Raw genomic sequence first — 19,593 nt, forward strand, 5'->3', positions numbered from 1 at the left:
GGAAGAACAACACAAAAGACCAGACCCATGGAAATGGGCGAAATGGGAATGGGTGGTGAGACCCAAGGATCAAGACAACCTTAGGGTTTTGGACTTTGTGCTGCATGCAGAAGCCATGAGGACAAAACTAGTTCTCTCACTAACTACTCAAAGCCAAGAATGGGCGGTCATGGCTTGGGACATGATTAATACGACGGAGCTTATATCTCCAAGAGGCATATGGAAGGAGGCTAAGGTACGTGATAAAATTATGGCGCCTAGTTGGACACTCCTGAAGTTGGGGGGAAGCACAATAAATTGCACGAAAGTGTAACAGAGCAGCTTCGTCTTTGGAATGGAGAGATCCCCTTGGCTCTTAAAACTTGGAAGGGGATCCCTAAGCCCTGTTTGGAGGGAAGTTGCACGAAAGGTGAGTAACAAAGAGATGTCCAACCTTTCACATCTCTGGGATGATAGAAACCTTTGTTGGAAGGATGTGGAGCAAGTAACAACCCAACCCTTGTGACCAATTCATAGATAGATTGGAAAGCCTAGCATTGGCCAAATGACAGAGTATTTACACTCCCCAAGACCCAAGAAACAACAAGTTGATTTTTAAAGTTGATTGGTTTGTGCCAATCATTGAGATATGGAAGGAAAATTGGCTTGGAGAGCGTTGGTGGCGGAAGTGTGTTAATGCCATTTGGGAGTGCAAATGGTCAGCCTATATGAAGACATTTTTATGGAAGGTGCTATAGGGAGCCATCCCCACTGGAAACAAGGTCTACGCTAGAGGGATTGGCACTGACACATGCTTTGGTTGTAGGTCAGCCTTGGAGGATCCCCTCCATTTGTTCAAAAATTGCCCCGCCGCACGAGGTATAGCCGCCAAAATTTACAAATGGGTGCGAAAGAACATCTTCTACACAATCAACGTCATCCTGAGAGGGTGTAGATGGTAGAGCCAAGCCATTTTGGTATGCACCCAAATCACCAGATATTGTTATTTGAAACATGTATGGAAAGCCTAGAACCTTTGCGTCTTTAAAAAAAATAAAATCGTAGCTCAGTTCAATCAGGCGTTGAGTGAGAGCAATGAGCTTATCTCTATTGTAGGATCAAAGAGAGGGGTTACCGCCGATGCCAAAGAATGGAATCATGCACTTAGTTGCATCAGCTTTTTGAGTAATCCTTAGCAGTTATTTGTCAAGCTCTATTGTGTCTCTTTTCACGCCCCCTTTTGGATACATTGTCCTCTCAAGGCTTAAGCAATGCTTGAGGTTGATTGTATATTCTTCTTTGAGTTAATATAACATCTCCACTTACAATTGTGAGTATGGCGAAAAAAAAGAATTGCTTAAGGTTGATTGTATTCTTAGGGAAAATTACCAAAATACCCCTCTAATTTGTGGAAATTCACAAAATACCCTTGTATCTATTTTAGTTGGATTGTTCACGATTTCCTAATCTTTATTCTTTTTTGACAATGGAGATCCGTTGTTTAGTGCTTAGCATGTAATTTGTCACAAATTACCTCCCAAAGAAAGACAATTATGTCTAAAAGTAATGAAGCAATTCATCTCCAAAGCCTACATAACCAGCTCAAATTCTAGTTTTAGTATCTTGTACTGATAGACAATCAGTCTTCTTATGAAAAGCTACAAATTTTTTATCTTTGGATAAATTTACTCTCACAACCCAAGGGTATCTTGGGAATTTTGGAAAATTTGAAGGGCATTTTGGGAAAATTTGACAAAATGGGAGGGGTACATTGGGAATTTTTGAAACTTGAAGGCTATTTTGGGAATTTCCACAAATTAGAGGTTGTATTTTGGTAATTTTCCCTTCTTCTTATAACATCTCCACTTCACTTTCTAATGCTTGGCAAATATTTTTTGCCATTTTCCAGTCTCTTGGTGAAGGAAGCGACTTTGCGTCGAAGCAGAAGCAACAGCAGCAATGTCTCGCCGATGTGATAGCAGGACCACGATCTTCTCTCCAGAGGGGCGCTTGTATCAGGTAGAGTATGCCATGGAGGCCATAGGAAATGCAGGGGCAGCCATTGCCAAAGATTGGCGTCGTTCTGGCAGGAGAGAAGCGGGTAACCTCCAAGCTTCTCGCGGCTTCAAAGTCTACAGAGAAAATGTACAAGATAGACGACCATGTTGCTTGTGCTGTCGCGGGCATCACTGCGGATGCCAACATCCTGATTAACACAGCTCGTCTGCAAGCTCAAAGGTACACTTTCGCTTATCAAGAGCCCATGCCTGTGGAACAACTTGTCCAGTCTCTTTCAGACGCTACACACAGTTTGGTGGCCTCCGCCCCTTTGGGGTCTCCTTCCTTTTCGCTGGATATGACAAGAACTTTGGCTTCCAACTTTACATGAGTGATCCAAGTGGTAACTATGGTGGTTGGAAGGCTGCCCTATTGGGGCCAACAATCAGGCTGCACAATCCATGCTCAAACAGGATTATAAAGATGACATTACACGTGAGGAAGCAGTGCAACTTGCCCTTAAAGTGCTCAGCAAGACTATGGATAGCACCAGCCTCTCATTAGAGAAGCTTGAAGTTGCCGAGGTAAGCTTGTCCCCGCAAGGCATAGTAAAGTACGAGGTTTGCTCGCCTGATGAGCTCAACAAGTTGCTGGTGAAGTTTGGCATCACACAAGCTAAACCTGAAGAATCTTGAGGTGATCGGTCACCTTCATCAGGATATAGGTGTGTCCCGTTGTGGGTTTCTGTTGTTACTTCACTTCAACTCAACAGCTTTGGATGAGTTTTCATAAAATTATACGAATTTCTCATTTATTGAATAGTAGCAAACTTCAACATGTGTAGTGTTTTTGCAAAAATGTTCTAAAATGCTTTTTCCTCAATATGTGGTTAGGATTTGGAAGCATAGTTGCAATCTGAAGGCAAATACATAGAAGTATTTAGACCTTGAAACAATATCCCATGCTAGGTGTGATGGGTTGTAGGGTTAGGGATTTTGTGTCGAGGTCAAAGACGCAACTGATCATTGTGTCCGTTTTTAGTTGCAAGTACTCTCTCTCTACAGAGGTGATTCATTCCTAAATCTTGGTCAAGGTAAGAATCCTCTAGAGCCATGTAGTGATTTTCTCTCTCTGGATTCTCTCTCCTCGCTTTAGAGAGTACCGGTTCTCTCTCTCTCTCCTTCTTTCTCTCCGAGTGTGAAGTTTTCATTCTCTCTTTTCTAGCATATTTTCTCTCTCTAGAATCTGTATAAATTTTCTTTCTTGAGAAACAGAGCAATCCTTTCTCTAAAAACGGTTTTTCTCTTTCCAAATGCAAAGAGGTTCCTTGTTTTTTCCCCAAGAGAAAATCTTGTATTGGAATAAACAACTTAAGGGCATAGCCTCACGATAAAATGTACAAAAGTTGACCACCATGGTGGTGATGTGGCTGCACCTGCAATCGGACAGAGGAAGATAGAGAGAATTCAAACGTGGGAATTGTGTTGGATTCTATAGTGGAAATCACGGGCTATACAAGCTGACGTAGCATTGCCTTACAGTGTTGACGTGGGGGGTTGTTGTTGTGGCAAAGCTTTTTGGCGACATACAATATTTAAGTAAACGTGGCTTTTACGTGCCATGCTTTTGTACCAATTGCTTTTGGGGCTTAAGTGCCTACATACGTGTGCCCTCGGGAAACCTTTGGAGATTAGTGCATGGTTGCACTGTTGCAAAGCGACTCTTTGATAGTTGTACTTTGTGACTTTATTAATATAAAGAGAAGTACCGAAAGGGGCACCAAAATTTGGGTCTAAGGTATTTGGAATTGAATTGCGCTCTTCATGTCTCAACTATAGTTCTCGATTCCTTTTCCATGGAGGGTCCTGTATGTCACCCGTCATGGATTTTAAGAGTGAATCCGACAAAGAACAAGGAAGTAACTAGACAATAGTCCGGAAGGATATTGTTTCCGAAGTCAATCGCAACTCAAAGGAGGAAAGGCAGGTTGATGAAGATGAGTTGGAGGCACAACTTGACGAGACTTTGACACTGGATTGAATTGACAGAGTTACGGTGAGTCACAGTGGGGTTCCATAGAGTTGATTCTAGATGGCAGACGGGGTATGCATACCTCCAAGGTTCTTTATGCTCCGAAGCTGGGTTTTCATCTTATGTCTGTGCGCAAGGTGTGCAAGTTAGGCATGGAGGTGATTTTCACAGAGGATGCAGTGTCCATGCGGGATCGAGACTCTGGGATCGAGACTCTGGCAAAGAGGTCAGAGGGGGTAGAGGGGAGAATGGTCTCTAGAGACTCCTTGCTCTTTCTTTAGTGATTGCCACTCCCACAAAGGCTTATCAATGTTGGCAATAAGCATGGGAAAAGCAATACTTTCATTCGTGGGAAGCAACATAGAGAGGCTATTCAGAAGTACTCTACATGCTGAGCTACTGTGGTTTTGGAGTTGGTGCACACCGACCTTTGTGGACCTATGGAGACTCCTTCCGCGGGCATATCTCCTTATTTCATGTTGCTGGTGGATGATTCAACTGCCGTACTTGGTATATTTTCTAGAGCACAAGTCAGATGCATTTGATCTTTTCAAGAATTCGCGTGCTTGTGGAGGAGGAGAGCAATGAAGTTTTGAAGACAATTTGATTGGACAAAGGTGGAGAGTTTACTTCCAAAGCATTCATTCAGTTTTGTGCGGACCATGGCCTCAAGCAAGACCTTGCGAATACCAGATTTCCCTCAGAGAATGGAGTTGTGGAGTGGAAGAATAGGACAATGGTTGAGATGGCGCGGACTGTAACCGGCCTGTTCAATCCAAAAAGGGCGGTAGACTTTACTTCAAACCTTGATTTAGCTTTCACCCATTATTAGTCGTCTATTTTACCTGTACTTTCAAGACACAACAAAGGGGAGAGGGATACAGGCTGCTAGATTGCACCTGTATGAGTAGACGGACACCAGATTGGCCCCTAACTTAGGCGCCCCTTTCGGTATTTCTTTATTGTTCAAAAGAGGGAATAAACGCTGTGGTTCCCTACAAGCTGCCCCGCACAAACTCGGCTGAATTTCCACTGATCCAGCCGGATTTCGGCAGCATAACTGTACTAGAACCCTTCACAGTCAGTATTCCCACGCATTTATTGACTTTCCCGACGCATACGCGCACTTTGCAAAACCTGGCGAGAATCTGCAGCACGCTGAATTCTCTGTTTTCAGCCCCGAAAATGCGCCAGATCACCTGTACAGCGGTCCCCTTGCGTCCCCGAACGTCTTGGGGGTATTAGGGTCCGTTTAGGGCCAAAATCCTAAACCTGCAAAAATACACAGCAGGCTGTAATTTACTGTTTCGGGCTCCGTTTCGCGTGCCGGTCGCATCCGTAGCAAGTCCTCGAGCTCCCGCACCTGTAGGGCTACTTGCCCTTTGAATCGAACGAGATTTTTGGCGTGAAACCTCTCCGAATTCACCTGTACCTGCGGGGGGATTAGCCGCTAGCTAATCCAGTACCTGTGCAAGAGGCTCTTGCCTCGGCAATCGCGCATGAACCCACACAACTGTACATTGGTCAAATGAAGAGCCCACTAGAGGGGCATAACATACTGCCAAAGGGGAGAGAGAGGGCAGTGCGTAGCGTGCAGGGTATCACTCCTGGCACCGCACTGTGCATAAGAGGGAAAGCAAGCACTCCATAGCTCTTAACCTGTGACAAATCTGAAAATGAGGCTCTCTCCCTCCTAAATTCAGCGCCACTTGTTGCATGCGGCAAGTGCACCAGAAGGTGCCACTTGGCACATTTATAAGCATTTTCCCGTTTCGGGGTTGCCGTCTAAAAATATCTCAACCGGTTGCCCAATTGACTTCACGGCAGAGTAAGAAAATGTTCCCCTTGTCATTCCGGAGGTAATGACGTCAACACATTTTCAGGTCCCAAAATAGCAGTTCCCTAAATTTTAGGAGATGCTGCCATTGTATCTTTCTAGGTCATCCGACCCTCTTTGTACACTGCGGCCACATCCAGAACTGAAATGTAGCCTCTGTAGCAAAGGATTCCACTCTGGCTAGTCAATGACCCCACTTGGCTAACCATAGTCCTTGTCCAACCTTAGTGCTCTCTTGCCCTCAGGCCTGGACTCCCTCTGGACAGTTCCACACTAGCTATGCAATGCAGGGCAGCTAGATTTCCCGAGGGGTGTTTCCAAAAAGTGAAAGTAAATAAATAATAAGAAAGAAATCAACAAAAAGGATAGATAGTAGTCACATGCTGGTGACATACCCCCCTTTGGCCATGACTTGATTGCTTCAACTTTTGCAGGATCCATTCTGACACCATCCTTTGAGACAATGTGTCCCAGAAAGTGAATCTCTTCCAGAAAAAACTCACTTTTCTTTGCATGGATGAGCAACCTATGACTGCGTAGCTCTTTGAACACAATGGCCAAGTGATGCCTATGCTCCTCTTCATTCTTTGAGTAGACTATCATGTCATCAAAGAATGTACCAACAAACTGCTGGTGTGGACGGAAAATTCAGTCCATCATCCTATTGAACGTAGCAGGAGCATTTGTGAGACCAAAGGGCATCACTAAAAATTCGTAAAGGCCAAACATCGTTCTAAAAGCGGTCTTGTGCACATCCTCTGATCTAATGCGGATTTGATGGTACCCACTCTTTAGATCTATCCTGCTAAACATAGTTGCTCCTTCTAATTTGTCCATAATATCATCAATTCTAGGTATAGGGAACCTATTCTTGATGGTATTCTTGTTCAATGCACGGTAGTCGATGCACATACGCCATGAGCCATCCTTTTTCTGCACCAACAACACTGGAGAACAGAATGGAGATGAACTGGGCTGAATCAGCCCCTTTTCTAACAGCTCCTGTACTTGGCCCATTATCTCTTTCTGCTGAGCCGCACTAACCCTGTACGGAGGCTTATTTGGTGGGCTATTGCGTGGCACCAAATCTATCGCATGGTCCTCGGGTCTCTCTGGCGGTAATTGAGACGGTAATGAATCGGAAAAACAGTCACTATATTGTTGTAAAAACATTGACCTTTCTTTATCTAGCACAGATAAATTTGATTCATCACAATCTGACACTTCACGTGCAAAAACCAAGTACGCAGAAAGATGCTTTTTCATCACAGAAGTAATAGCAGAAGCTGATACAGTAGGAATAGACTCCCCTTTAAGCTTTACATCCAGAATGTGAGTCTTTCCCCTGCTCTGTACAGTGATCTTTTTGTTGTAGGCATCTATGATTCCCTGTACATGAAACAACCAAGGGATATCTAACAACACATCACATCCGTCCAGTGGCATGATGTAAAATTCTTCAGCATCTACATAGGACTGGATATGTAGACGCAACTTTCCAATGATGGGTGTCACAGCCTCTGTATGGCCAGGACATGCCAAACCTGCCTCTGCTGTATACCCCATCTCTTCAGGTTTGATTCCCAACTTTGAAGCCAATTCTGGGGAAATGAAGTTGGCTTTGGCACCTGGATCAAAGAAGATAAGCACTGTTTGATCCCTGACCTTTCCCCATGCTCTGCAAAGCTCACTTGCATCTGAATTTGGCTTGTCGCCCACCATATCTGGCACTAGACCAGCCATGGGCTTCTTTCCTTTCTCGTCTTCCTTGTCATCAGAATCAGCTAGCCTTTTCTTTGTAGGACAGTTGTAAGCAATGTGGCCAGGCTGCTCACATATAAAGCATTTGTTTTCTGTCCTCAGGACCTTCTTTTGCTCTTCTGACTTGCGAGGAAAACGTCTTTTCCATTTCTTCGCTGGTCCCTTTTCTGATTCAGCCGTAGCTTTATCTTTCCCTGCGTTTGCTGACTCCTGAGTCCCTTTAGGAGCCTCATTGGGAACGTGCTTCTTGGCTGAATTTTTCTTGCTTGATCTTGCCTTGACGCCAGTGTTAAATTCACAATCTTCTCCCTTGAGCAAACCATTGCCAGTGTTTGCTACCTCGATGAGCTGCGTCAAAGTAGTGACTTTTGTCTTCGTGCAGTATTTTCTCAATCCTTTGGGTAGGCCACAACAGTATTTTTCAATCAGTTCTGTCAATGGCACAAACCTATAGGAAGTTACTGGAAGTAGAGCTTTCCAAAACTTCCGATTGTAATCATCCAGATTTCTGCAAGTGGCAGCATTAAGCTGGTGCCATTCTGTCATGACATCTGCTTCAAAGTCATCAGATAACCATGCTGCTGCAAAAATCTGCTTGAAGTAAATCCATGTGGACGGAGCTTGCCCTTGAAGCAATAAAGTTGTCCACCATTGTCCCGCATTCCCTGTCAAGAAAGTGGCTGCCTTGCGGACCTTTGAAGCCTCTGTAAAGTTTCCCCCTGCATAGGCCTTGTCAAACTGCTGGAGGAATGAGAGAGCCTTCTTCCTGTCATCAAACCCTGTAAAGGTCGTGAATGTCACACCTTTGCCACCTTCTTTGTACGGAGTTGGCCTCTCCAGCGGCGTTAAATTGTCATATGGAAGTGACTGAAACATGGGAACACTATTAGGGTTCATCTGTGTTCCTTGGCCGCTATTAACTTGACCTGAAAATGCCATATTTGGCTGCTGATTTGTAATTCTAGCCATACCAAAATTTGCTTGTGGCATCCCAAATTGGCCCTGAGTGCTCTGAAACCCTGGTTGCATACCCATGACAGTGTACATGGGGTTAGGCATCATCGTTTGAGCACCCCCAAACATTGTTCCTAGCGTGTAAAACTGATTTCCAGGTGCATGACCAGCCATGCTCTGGAATACTGATCCACCTCCAAAATAGCCAGGGTGTACTGAAGGTGGTGGGAAGACCTGTTGCATAGCCTGTAGGTTGCTTCCTTGCCCATTAGAACCAGCTATAGGCTGCTGAAAGGTGGCGGGCTGAACTGGTACAGCCTGAAAGACTGGCATCTCAGCCACCTGTTCTTGCACCTTAGGCATAGGTTGTGGAGACTGCATGTTCTCCGTCAAGTGTATAGGTGTTTCCATTGACTGTGCAGTATGAATCACCTTTGCTCGAGCCTTAACTTGCTTTTGAATATGATCCAGTGACCCAACTTGCTGAGACGGAACAGGAGGTTGCAGAAAGGCTAAAAACCTCGGGTTCTACATTACTTGTGTGAACATAGCCACAACAGTAGCCAACTGGGTCCTGAATATATCGTCATCTGTCTGTGGTGGTCTTGAGGACTCACCCACTTCATGTGTCTGTTGACCCTATGAAGAGGAAACCTCTTCAGTCACATCATCTGGTCTGTCAGCCATAATTGCAATTCCCTGTGTCTGGTCTATGATCCCCTGTGTCTTCAAGCCCAAAACTGACCAAGGCTCACTTCTATGGGAAAAAGTGATTTAATCCCGTCGATGGAACCATGTAACCGGCCTGTTCAATCCAAAAAGGGCGGTAGACTTTACTTCAAACCTTGATTTAGCTTTCACCCATTATTAGTCGTCTATTTTACTTGTACTTTCAAGACACCACAAAGGGGAGAGGGATACAGGCTGCTAGATTGCACCTGTATGAGTAGACGGACACCAGATTGGCCCCTAACTTAGGGGCCCCTTTCGGTATTTCTTTATTGTTCAAAAGAGGGAATAAACGCTGTGGTTCCCTACAGGCTGCCCCGCACAAACTCGGCTGAATTTCCACTGTTCCAGCCCGATTTCGGCAGCATAACTGTACTAGAACCCTTCACAGTCAGTATTCCCACGCATTTACTGACTTTCCCGACGCATACGCGCACTTTGCAAAACCTGGCGAGAATCTGCAGCACGCTGAATTCTCTGTTTTCAGCCCCGAAAATGCGCCAGATCACCTGTACAGCGGTCCCCTTGCGTCCCCGAACCTCCTGGGGGTATTAGGGTCCGTTTAGGGCCAAAACCCTAAACCTGCAAAAATACACAGCAGGCTGTAATTTACTGTTTCGGGCTCCGTTTCGTGTGCCGGTCGCATCCGTAGCAAGTCCTCGAGCTCCCGCACTTGTAGGGCTACTTGCCCTTTGAATCGAACGAGATTTCTGGCGTGAAACCTCTCCGAATTCACCTGTACCTGCGGGGGGATTAGCCGCTAGCTAATCCAGTACCTGTGCAAGAGGCTCTTGCCTCAGCAATCGCGCATGAACCCACACAACTGTACATTGGTCAAATGAAGAGCCCACTAGAGGGGCATAACATACTGCCAAAGGGGAGAGAGAGGGAAGTGCGTAGCGTGCAGGGCATCACTCCTGGCACCGCACTGTGCATAAGAGGGAAAGCAAGCACTCCATAGCTCTTAACCTGTGACAAATCTGAAAATGAGGCTCTCTCCCTCCTAAATTCAGCGCCACTTCTTGTTGCATGAGGCAAGTGCACCAGAAGGTGCCACTTGGCACATTTATAAGCATTTTTCCGTTTCGGGGTTGCTGTCTAAAAATATCCCAACCGGTTGCCCAATTGACTTCACGGTAGAGTAAGAAAATGTTCCCCTTGTCATTCCGGAGGTAATGACGTCAACACATTTTCAGGTCCCAAAATAGCAGTTCCCTAAATTTTAGGAGATGCTGCCATTGTATCTTTCTAGGTCATCCGACCCTCTTTGTACACTGCGGCCACATCCAGAACTGAAATGTAGCCTCTGTAGCAAAGGATTCCACTTTGGCTAGTCAATGACCCCACTTGGCTAACCATAGTCCTTGTCCAACCTTAGTGCTCTCTTGCCCTCAGGCTTGGACTCCCTCTGGACAGTTCCACACTAGCTATGCAATGCAGGGCAGTTAGATTTCCCGAGGGGTGTTTCCAAAAAGTGAAAGTAAATAAATAATAAGAAAGAAATCAACAAAAAGGATAGATAGTAGTCACATGTTGGTGACAGACTATGCTTGAGTAGTGAGTTTTGCCGAAGTCTTTGTGGGCGGAGGCAGTTGCAATGGCAGTTCACACTATAAACCGATCTCCCACCTCTCGAGTTTGAGGGAAGACTCTGTGTGAGGCTTATTTTGGTAGAAAGCCTGATGTCTCTCATTTTCAGATGTCTAGGAGCGATGCATACGTCCATGTACCGAAGAAGCAGAGAGGGAAGTTTGACCCCAAGTCCAACAGGGTGTTCTTTGACTGCTGCAATAGTCTTTCTGAGGGATATCGACTCTATGATCTAGAGAAGAAAGATGTTGTACTCAGCCGTGACGTGGTTTTCCATGAGCATAATCCTTTTGTGGGGTTTCCTCTCCCAAGTCTTCCACGACTACCCCAAACTTGCCGATACTTGGTGATCTTGATGATGATGCTTTTCTTGAGGTCGATGAATCCTCTTCTCCTATTCTTGTCCCTCGGGCTCCGGAGGAGAATGCTCCCATGCCAAATGATTTAGATGATAGTGGGTCTCACCATTGTGTAGAGGTAGAGCCAGATGTACAAGTAGCTCCCTCTACAGAGGGCAAGTCAGACAAGTTACCAAAGTGGCTATTGGAGACCTTGCGAGTTGCAACTAGTTTAGATTTTCCCCCATATTGGCATGATGCCGGTACGACGCGACACTCTCAATGACTTGGGATGCTGAGACCGATGGGATTTTAATTTAGGTGAACTATGCTTTTATGTCTACAATGATCAAGGATAGGGACCCTGTGAGAGTTGAGGAGGTACTTTCGTAACCAAAGTGGAAGTTGGCCTTGCAAAACGAGCCTGATTTAATCAAGAAGAATAACACTTGGGAGTTGGTTCCGCGACGTGCCAAGCGGAAGGTGATTGGTGTCAAATGGATCTACAAGACCAAGTACAAATTTGATGGTTCTTTGGATAAGCACAAGGCACGACTCGTTGCCAAGGGCTTCTCTCAGAGACATGGTGTGGACTACGACAAGACCTTTGCACGGATTGCAAGGATGGCGACCATTTGGACAAGGTTTGCCCTTGCCTGGTGGCTTGTTTATCAGATGGATGTTGTCTTGGCTTTTCTCAATGATGACTAAGAGGAGGTGTATATGGAGCAACCTCCAAGGTTCTTGGATCCAGATTTCAATGACATGGCTTGTAGGTTGTGGAAGGCCTCTCAAGCATGGTACCAGAAGATAAACTCTTTCTTTCTATGACACTCCTTTCGTCGTCCTTCTGCATACCCAAATTTGTATAATTATAGTGAGGGAGGATTAACGACTCTCATTATCCTCACGTGGACGATCTTGTGATTACAAGCAGTCATGTTGAGCACATCCGTAGTATAGAGACCTTGGCTAAGGAGTTTGAGATGACAAATCTCGGCTTGCTTCACTACTTTCTTGGATTGGAGATATGGCAGAGAGAGGGGGACATCGTTCTCTCTCAGTAGCGCTATGTCGAAGAGCTGTTGGAAGCATGTGGTATGACTGAGTGCAAACCTATCTCATCTCTAATGGATCCCGACCAAAAGTTGTCACAATATGTGTAACAAACTTGGATACCACAAGTCCTGAATCTGGCGCGACACACGAGAGAGAATCACTTTAAAATACTTCACACTTAATTCACAGTTCAATTGAGTCGACACAGTCCGGCGTAGTTCCATGCCCAAAGAGGTTGGCCCCAAAGATTGGTGCCCCTTTGTGAGAGTGCGCGTGTGCAGAAGAGAGAGAGAGAGAGAGAGAGAGAGAGAGAGAGAGAGAGAGAGAGAGAAGAGGGGATGATCATCCCCCCATGACTACCATGAGCAGAAGACCCAATACACAATAACCAGATAGTGTGGAAGTGGGTACCCCCCTGTCCCCATAAATAGGTGCCCAAGGGGAGGTAGGGCAATGTTTGGAAAAATCCCCTACAACCCAACAAGAAATTAATGAAGTATGAGGGCGCTCGAACAAGGTGGACGGTCGGCCAACCCAGAAGTGGGCGGCCGCACGAGGCAGTTTAAATGCATATGCAAAGGGCGGCCAGCCCGGAGGGACACTAGCCGTACATGCATGCCCTAGACCTGTGAAGCAGTAGAGTGGTGTAAATCTAACACCCCCTCTCAACACTGGATGCTGAACAAACAAAATGAAGCCGAAGATGTGAGGCAAATGATGAAGATGTCTGTTGCAATGTCCACTGAAGGATACTCCGTCAGTGTAGTAGCAATCTGGGGTGTCATGACCTCCGAGAGATCTCCATGATAAAGTGCCGTCACGAGCAGTGTAGCAAATTGCTGTACTCCGCTAATGCAGTGTGAAGGTACTGCGTGAAGGTCCCAAATTGATTGTGAAAACAACGCCTTGTCGTAAAAGAAGTGCCAATAAAGCTGCAAGTGTCCTGTCCAATCGGATCTGTGGTATCTGTAGTCAAACCGTCTGAAGAAAAATGGGGAAGCCCAGGAACTGTCATGAGAATGACTTGAAGCCTGTCAATGCATGAGCCTCTAACCCAGTGCGGCCAGGTGGCTAAGCTGTGTAAAACTCCAGAAAGGCCAGATGTAGCAATCTGTGTCGTAGACGTCCTCTGAAACAAGGACCCCTTGAGGTTCTTGAGGTTCTTGAGTGTCTTGAGTTCTTGAGGTTCTTGAGGTTCTTCTTTTGCTTGCAATCTGTGTTAGAGAAGGATCTTCTCTTTACCCGAGTTCTGCTCTTTTCCGCGGGTGCACCTCTTGGCGGCCTTGCGTTCACACCAAGGTTGCTTTTTCCCACCTCACGTCGATTGGCCGGTCGCTAAGTGCACGGTCCGCTCTCAATGAGTGAAAAGAGGCACAAGGGGAGGTTGGACAAGCCCTCCTTTCTTGGGTTTCCTGTCACTCTTCAAAAACACGATTAGGAATCAACACACCCAAGAGAACTTGGGTTACGTGCGACCACAACAAGCAAAAAAATTATGTGGTTCTTTCCTTGAGTGATACAGAAGACTTCCAAAGCTTTGATACCAATGTAAGGTGCAATGGAAGTGAATGTTGAACTTTGCTCAAGATGAGTGCTCCGAACTGTGCTCAAGGCTCCTTTTACTTACGGAAGGGAGAGCCTTCCGTTCCTTTAGTGAGAGAGTGCAATGGACACAAACAAAGTGGATGAACACTGTGAATGAAGGTGCATGAGACTGGGAGATAGAGAGAGAAGAGAATACGACACCAGAATGTTGTCAAACCCTCCTCCAAAGGTCCCACTCTCTATGGCGAGAGCGGTCCACTATTGACTGCACAAATCTCTACAATGCTTGGGACTTGCTGACGATGAGGACGACGGCGAGACGGGCTGAAATCTGAAAGTGCTAATGGCTGAAATCTGCAAATCTTTATCTGCTGAATTCTAACTCTCTGTCGATGACCATGTCGATGGCAACGACGCGACAACGATGCGCTGAAAACGCAGATGCTGAAATCTGCGTTTTCGGGGCTGAATCTGCAAACTGCGCTGGATCTGTCCGTGTGGCGAGGATCTGCTGCAGGATGGTGAGATCTGCGAGGTTCGGGGGTTCTTTTGCTGTGTCTGAAAACTGAAAACTGAAAACGTTGGTGCTACTACTGATTCTATCGCGATGGAATTGCAAAACGCCGAGGCTGATCTGCAAACCAAAAACGCTAGGAAATCTGCTGTGTTGCTGTGGGAAGCTACTAACGCTAGGGATGATCTGCTGCGTCTTGTTGTCACCGGGCTGATTTGCTGTGCAAAAACGCCAAGGCTGGTATGTGGACGAAAAACGCTAGGTCTTGCAAGGGCAAAAACGCTAGGTCTTCTGTCTTGGGGGGTCTTGCTGAGAAGTTACCTGATGACACCGGGTTTCTGCTGCCTCTTTTGCCAGAAAGTGCCAGGGCTAGGTTTCTATATATACTTGGCTAGTCAAATTGCCCTACCCAGTTCCCAACAAAAGTCACTTAAAAATAATAAGTGAAAAATGTCAAAAATAGGTCTATGCACCTTAAAAATGCTACTGATGGGTTCTGACTGTAATCTGATGATCGTGCTGTGTTCAACCAGAGGATATGCATGTATTGTCTGGGCATGCACGGTCTGCGAACAGAATCACAAAAGTGCCAGAACACTTCCTAATCTAGGCTAACTGAACTGAACTGAACCCATGTCTTGAAGTAGCTTGTCCACGTACACATAGGGTTAGATGTGCACGTGACAACACTTGTTGTTGACTCATGCCTTCATGATGATAGTGTGGCAATGGCTAGTGCTATGTATATCACAAAACCAGAGGTTATTGATGCATTACTTTCAACACAGGATGGTTTGTCACAATCATGGCTCGTTTCATGTTACTCCATCTTTGGAGTCTTTTGCAAACTTCATACACTGCAGGTAGTCTGGGTAAAGTTTACTTGGGCAATAACCATGCATCAGAGATTGAGGGCGTTGGCACTATACGCTTGGCGCTTGAAAATGGTTAAGAGCTGATTTTGCATGATGTTAGGTATGTACCTGGCATCAAGAAAAGTCTACTTTTGGTTGGGCAGCTAGATGTAAAGGGTTATCACACTATGTTTGGTGGTGGCTCGTGGAAAGTGCTTAAAGGCTTTATGCTGATTGTAAAGAGCAACAAGAAGGCAACTCTTTATTATTTACATTGCAAGGCATTACCTGGCAAGTTTTTGGCTGTGGTTGAAGTTCATTCTCACAAGGAGCTTTGACACAAAAGGCTTGGCCATATGAGTGAAAAAGGGCTTGATGTTCTCTCCTCTTTGGGGAAGTTTGATGTAAAAGACCCTGGCCTTTATTTTTGTAATGATTGTATCTATGGAAAGCAAGTGAAGTTCTCTTATTCCTCTGGTGTCGCTCGCAAATTGCATATTCTTGATTTAGTACATTCTGATGTTTGCACTATGCCTGTGAATTCACATGGAGGTGCACGGTACTGTGCGTCTTTCATTGATGATCACAATAGAGAGACATGGATGTATGTACTAAAAAGTTAAAGTGATGTACTTGACTCATTCAAGAAGTTTCATGCATTTGTGACCACACAAAAGGGCTTTAAGTTAAAAGCTATTAAGACGGATAATGGAGGAGAGTATGTATCACGTGAGTTTAACAGTTTTTGTAAGATGTATGGTATTAAGCAGGAATTGACAGCCCCTTATAATCCATCTTCTAATGGTGTGGCTGAAAGATATAATCGCACAATTTGTGAGAGAGTGAGATGTATGTTGTCCACGGCTAATCTCCCTCAAGAGTTTTGGGGAGAGGCTCTTAAAACTGTAGTTCATGTGCACAATCGCTGTCACGTGACACATCCAACCCTATGTGTCCGTGGACAAGCTGAAGCATGACAAGGGTTCAGTTCAGTTAGCTTAGGAAGTGATCTAGTACTTTTGTGAGTCTATTCGTAGACCGTGCATGTCCAGACACTTAGAGTAGATGCATATCCTCTGGTTGCACACAACATGCTCATCAGATTCCCACCAGAACCCATCAGGAGCATTTTTACAGTGCATAGTCCAATTTTCCCTATTTTTGACATTTTTCACTTGTTATTTTTAAGTGACTTTTGTTGGGAACTAGGCAGGGCAATTTTCACATTGCAAAACCAAGCCGACTGCAGGATACAGCAGATCAGCCCTAGCGTTAGCAGAATTCAGCCCTAACGTTTTTGGAGCAGCAGGCGACCTAGCGTTTTGCAGTTCCTTCGTGACGGAATCCACAGTAGCACCACCGTTTTCAGTTTTCAGCAGTGAGATCCCGCAATAGACCTCCGAACCTCGCAAATCTCACCTTCCCGCAGCAGATCCTCGCCGCACGGCCAGATCCATAGAGTTTTCAGTTTCAGCCCGGAAAACGCAGATTTCAACATCTGTGTTTTCAGCGCGTCGTCGTTGCATCGTCGCCATCGACATCGTCATCGACATAGAGTGAGAATTCAGTCGATAAAGATTTGCAGATTTCAACCATTAGCATTTTCAGATTTCAGCCCGTCTCGTCGTCGTTGACATCGTCGGCAAGTCCAAGCATTGTAGAGATTTGTGCAATCAATAGTAGACCGCTCTCGCCATAGAGAGTGGGGCCTTCGGAGGAGGGTTTTGACAACATTCTGGTGTCGTATTCTTCTCTCTATATCTCTCAGTCTCAGCACCTTCATTCACAGTGTCATTCACTTTGTTTGTGTCCATTGCACTCTCTTACTAAAGGAACGGAAGGCTCTCCCTTCCGTAAGTAAAAGGAACCCTTGAGCACAGATCGGAGCACTCATCTTGAGCAAAGTTCAACATTCACTTCCGTTGCACCTTACATTGGTATTAGAGCTTTGGCAGTGTTCTGTATCACTCAAGGAAAGAACCACATATTTTTTTTTTGCTTGTTGAGGTCGCACGTAACCCAAGTCCTCTTGGGCGTGTCGATTTCTAATCGTGTTTTTGAAGAGTGACCGGGAACCCAAGAAGTAGGGCTTGTCCAGCCTCTCCTTGTGCCCCTTTTCACTTATTGAGAGCGGACTTTGCACTTAGCGGCCGGCCAATAGACGTGAGGTGGGAAAAAGCAACCTTGGTGTGAGCACAAGGCCGCCAAGGGGTGCGTCCGCAAGGAAGAGTAACTCAGGTGAAGAGAAGATCCTTCTCTAACACAGAGTGCAAGCTAAAGAAGAACCTCAAGACCCCCAAGAACCTGAAGAACTTGAAGAACTCAAGAACCCAAGAACCTCAAGACCAAGACCCTCAAGAACCCAAGACCCCCAAGAACCCAAGTTCCTTGTGAACTTAAGAACCCAAGACCACAAGAATCCACAAGAACCCACGACTTCAGTGGATGGTCATCACTCGATGCGGAAATGATACTTCGCTTGGAGGTGATGAGCATGAGAGAGGCGAAGAAAGTTACCAGGAGGTTTTTCCGACCCTCCCCTTTCCCCATCTACACAAAGGATTGCACTAACTCCTATGGAGGAGTTGAAGCAGTTGTTTATACACAAGAAGTTAGAACGCAAAGCAAGAAATACAGAACGAAAAGCAGAAATAGAGCGTGAACACGAAGAAAGAATGGCAGCCATAGAGCATGAGCAGTGAGCACAACGTAAGGAAAGCCGTCTTGTTCCGATTCTTTTCTCAAGTGCAGACACATATGCATGAGATTCGAGAAAAGGAGACTCTCTCAGTCTCTTCTTCTCCAAAGCACGACACACAGGATTGGCATGATGATAAGCATGATGATTTGAATGACAATGACAAGCATGATGATTTGCATGATGATCACGATGTGATTTTTCACGAGCATGATGATTTGTATCATCAAGACGTGATTGTTCACAAGGATGATGGTTTAATTGATGCTTTTTCTAGCGAAGCTAACCTCGTTGCAAATTCGATCAATCACGAAGAATCGATCTTGGCTTTCGAGTCGAGGTCCACAGTACCCCCACAGGCAGATTCGATCGATCACGAAGAACCGATCTTGGCTCTCGAGCCTAGGTCCAACAAACCCCCCCAGGAAGTATTATGTGTTCGAATGATTAGTCAGCACGCATTGTTCAAGTGTTTCATTTGTGATGCTTTCCTATATTTTAGTCACCGTCCTTATGTGATCCCTTTTCCTAGGCATGCCATATTGTACATTGAGCACGATTCACTCATGGATGAGCACGGATGTATGCGGATTTCTCATGAAAAAAATGAAATGTTTGCATTCTAGGAAGTCACATTCAATGTCTCTTCCTTGGTATGACACAATCGTAGAAAGATCACAAGAAGAAGTGAGCATCAAGCCTCGGCATGTCCATTGTGATTTGCCACAGTTGATTGATTTAGATCAAAAACACAAGATTCGATCTCATTGTTTGCGTGTGTGTGCTGAACGGGTTGGCTCTCCGTCTATTTGTTCATCTACATTGCATGCACAGTTTTTTCGAAGGAATAGTATTTTTCCAGCCACTTTACATGGAATGGGTATGTTCATGTTTTTGTATTAGAAGTGGTTTCAGGGATTTTCATCCTTGGAGATTCTTGAAGAAGGTAGACGTGTAACAGACTTGGACACTCCAAGTCAAGAATCAATCACGACAGCACCAAATAACCACTTCAAAACAGTTCACAGTTCACAATAGATTTGCACTGGCCCGGCGGAGTTCCGTGCCTAGAGATATTGGCCCCAAAGACTGGCGCCCCTTTCGGTATTTCTTTATGTATTAATCAGTCCAAAGTACAAGAGTGGGTCGGGTTCTCACTCTTAGACTTTGTGTCCAGATGCTTTGCAGAGTGGAAGCCCGACGCACATATTTAAATGTTTACAAGGGATGCTAAAAGCAGAGCCCCAAAAGCTTCAGATTAAAAGCCTTGACAACAATAAAGCAAAGGCTCTTCTCTCTCTCTCTCAAACTCTCCTGAGTTTTTACAATAAAGCAAAAACTATCCTATTTCTCTCTCTTGCGTTGAGAAAAGCAAGGCTGCCGCAAATCTTGGAATTCCGTACTGCTGCCACGTGGCATTTGCCGCCAGAAAATCAGGGTTTCAGCCAATTTAGGGTTTCAGCCAGCAGTTAGGGTTAGGGTTTCCAGAAATTAAGGTTTTTGCAGATTAGGGTTTTTGGCAGAAATTAGGGTTTGCAGGAATTAGGGTTTTTGGCAGAAATTAGGGTTTTTGCTCTCGGTAGCCACGTCATCGCTTTGTGACATACCCCCCTCTTGAAAGCATTGTAATCGCCCGTGATTACGCCTGCAAAACAGACAGAAGCCATAAACTGTCTTAGCAGACACTGACTGTTAGTACCTACGTA

At 45.3% G+C, this 19,593-nt stretch overlaps 1 pseudogene across 1 annotated transcript in view; it reads left to right on the forward strand.

Moving 5' to 3' along the window:
• The first annotated feature begins 1,852 nt into the window (after window positions 1–1,852).
• The window catches only part of LOC147444215 (proteasome subunit alpha type-4-like), a 45,026-nt pseudogene continuing 27,285 nt past the window's right edge, over window positions 1,853–19,593 (forward strand). Inside the window, exon 1 of the transcript XR_015190034.1 lies at window positions 1,853–2,701. The product of XR_015190034.1 is annotated as a proteasome subunit alpha type-4-like (transcript). The remainder of the gene's footprint in view (window positions 2,702–19,593) is intronic.

Source organism: Adiantum capillus-veneris, chromosome 13 (genome assembly GCF_014529385.1).
Source record: "Adiantum capillus-veneris isolate H3 chromosome 13, ASM1452938v2, whole genome shotgun sequence".
Lineage (NCBI taxonomy): Eukaryota > Viridiplantae > Streptophyta > Polypodiopsida > Polypodiales > Pteridaceae > Adiantum > Adiantum capillus-veneris.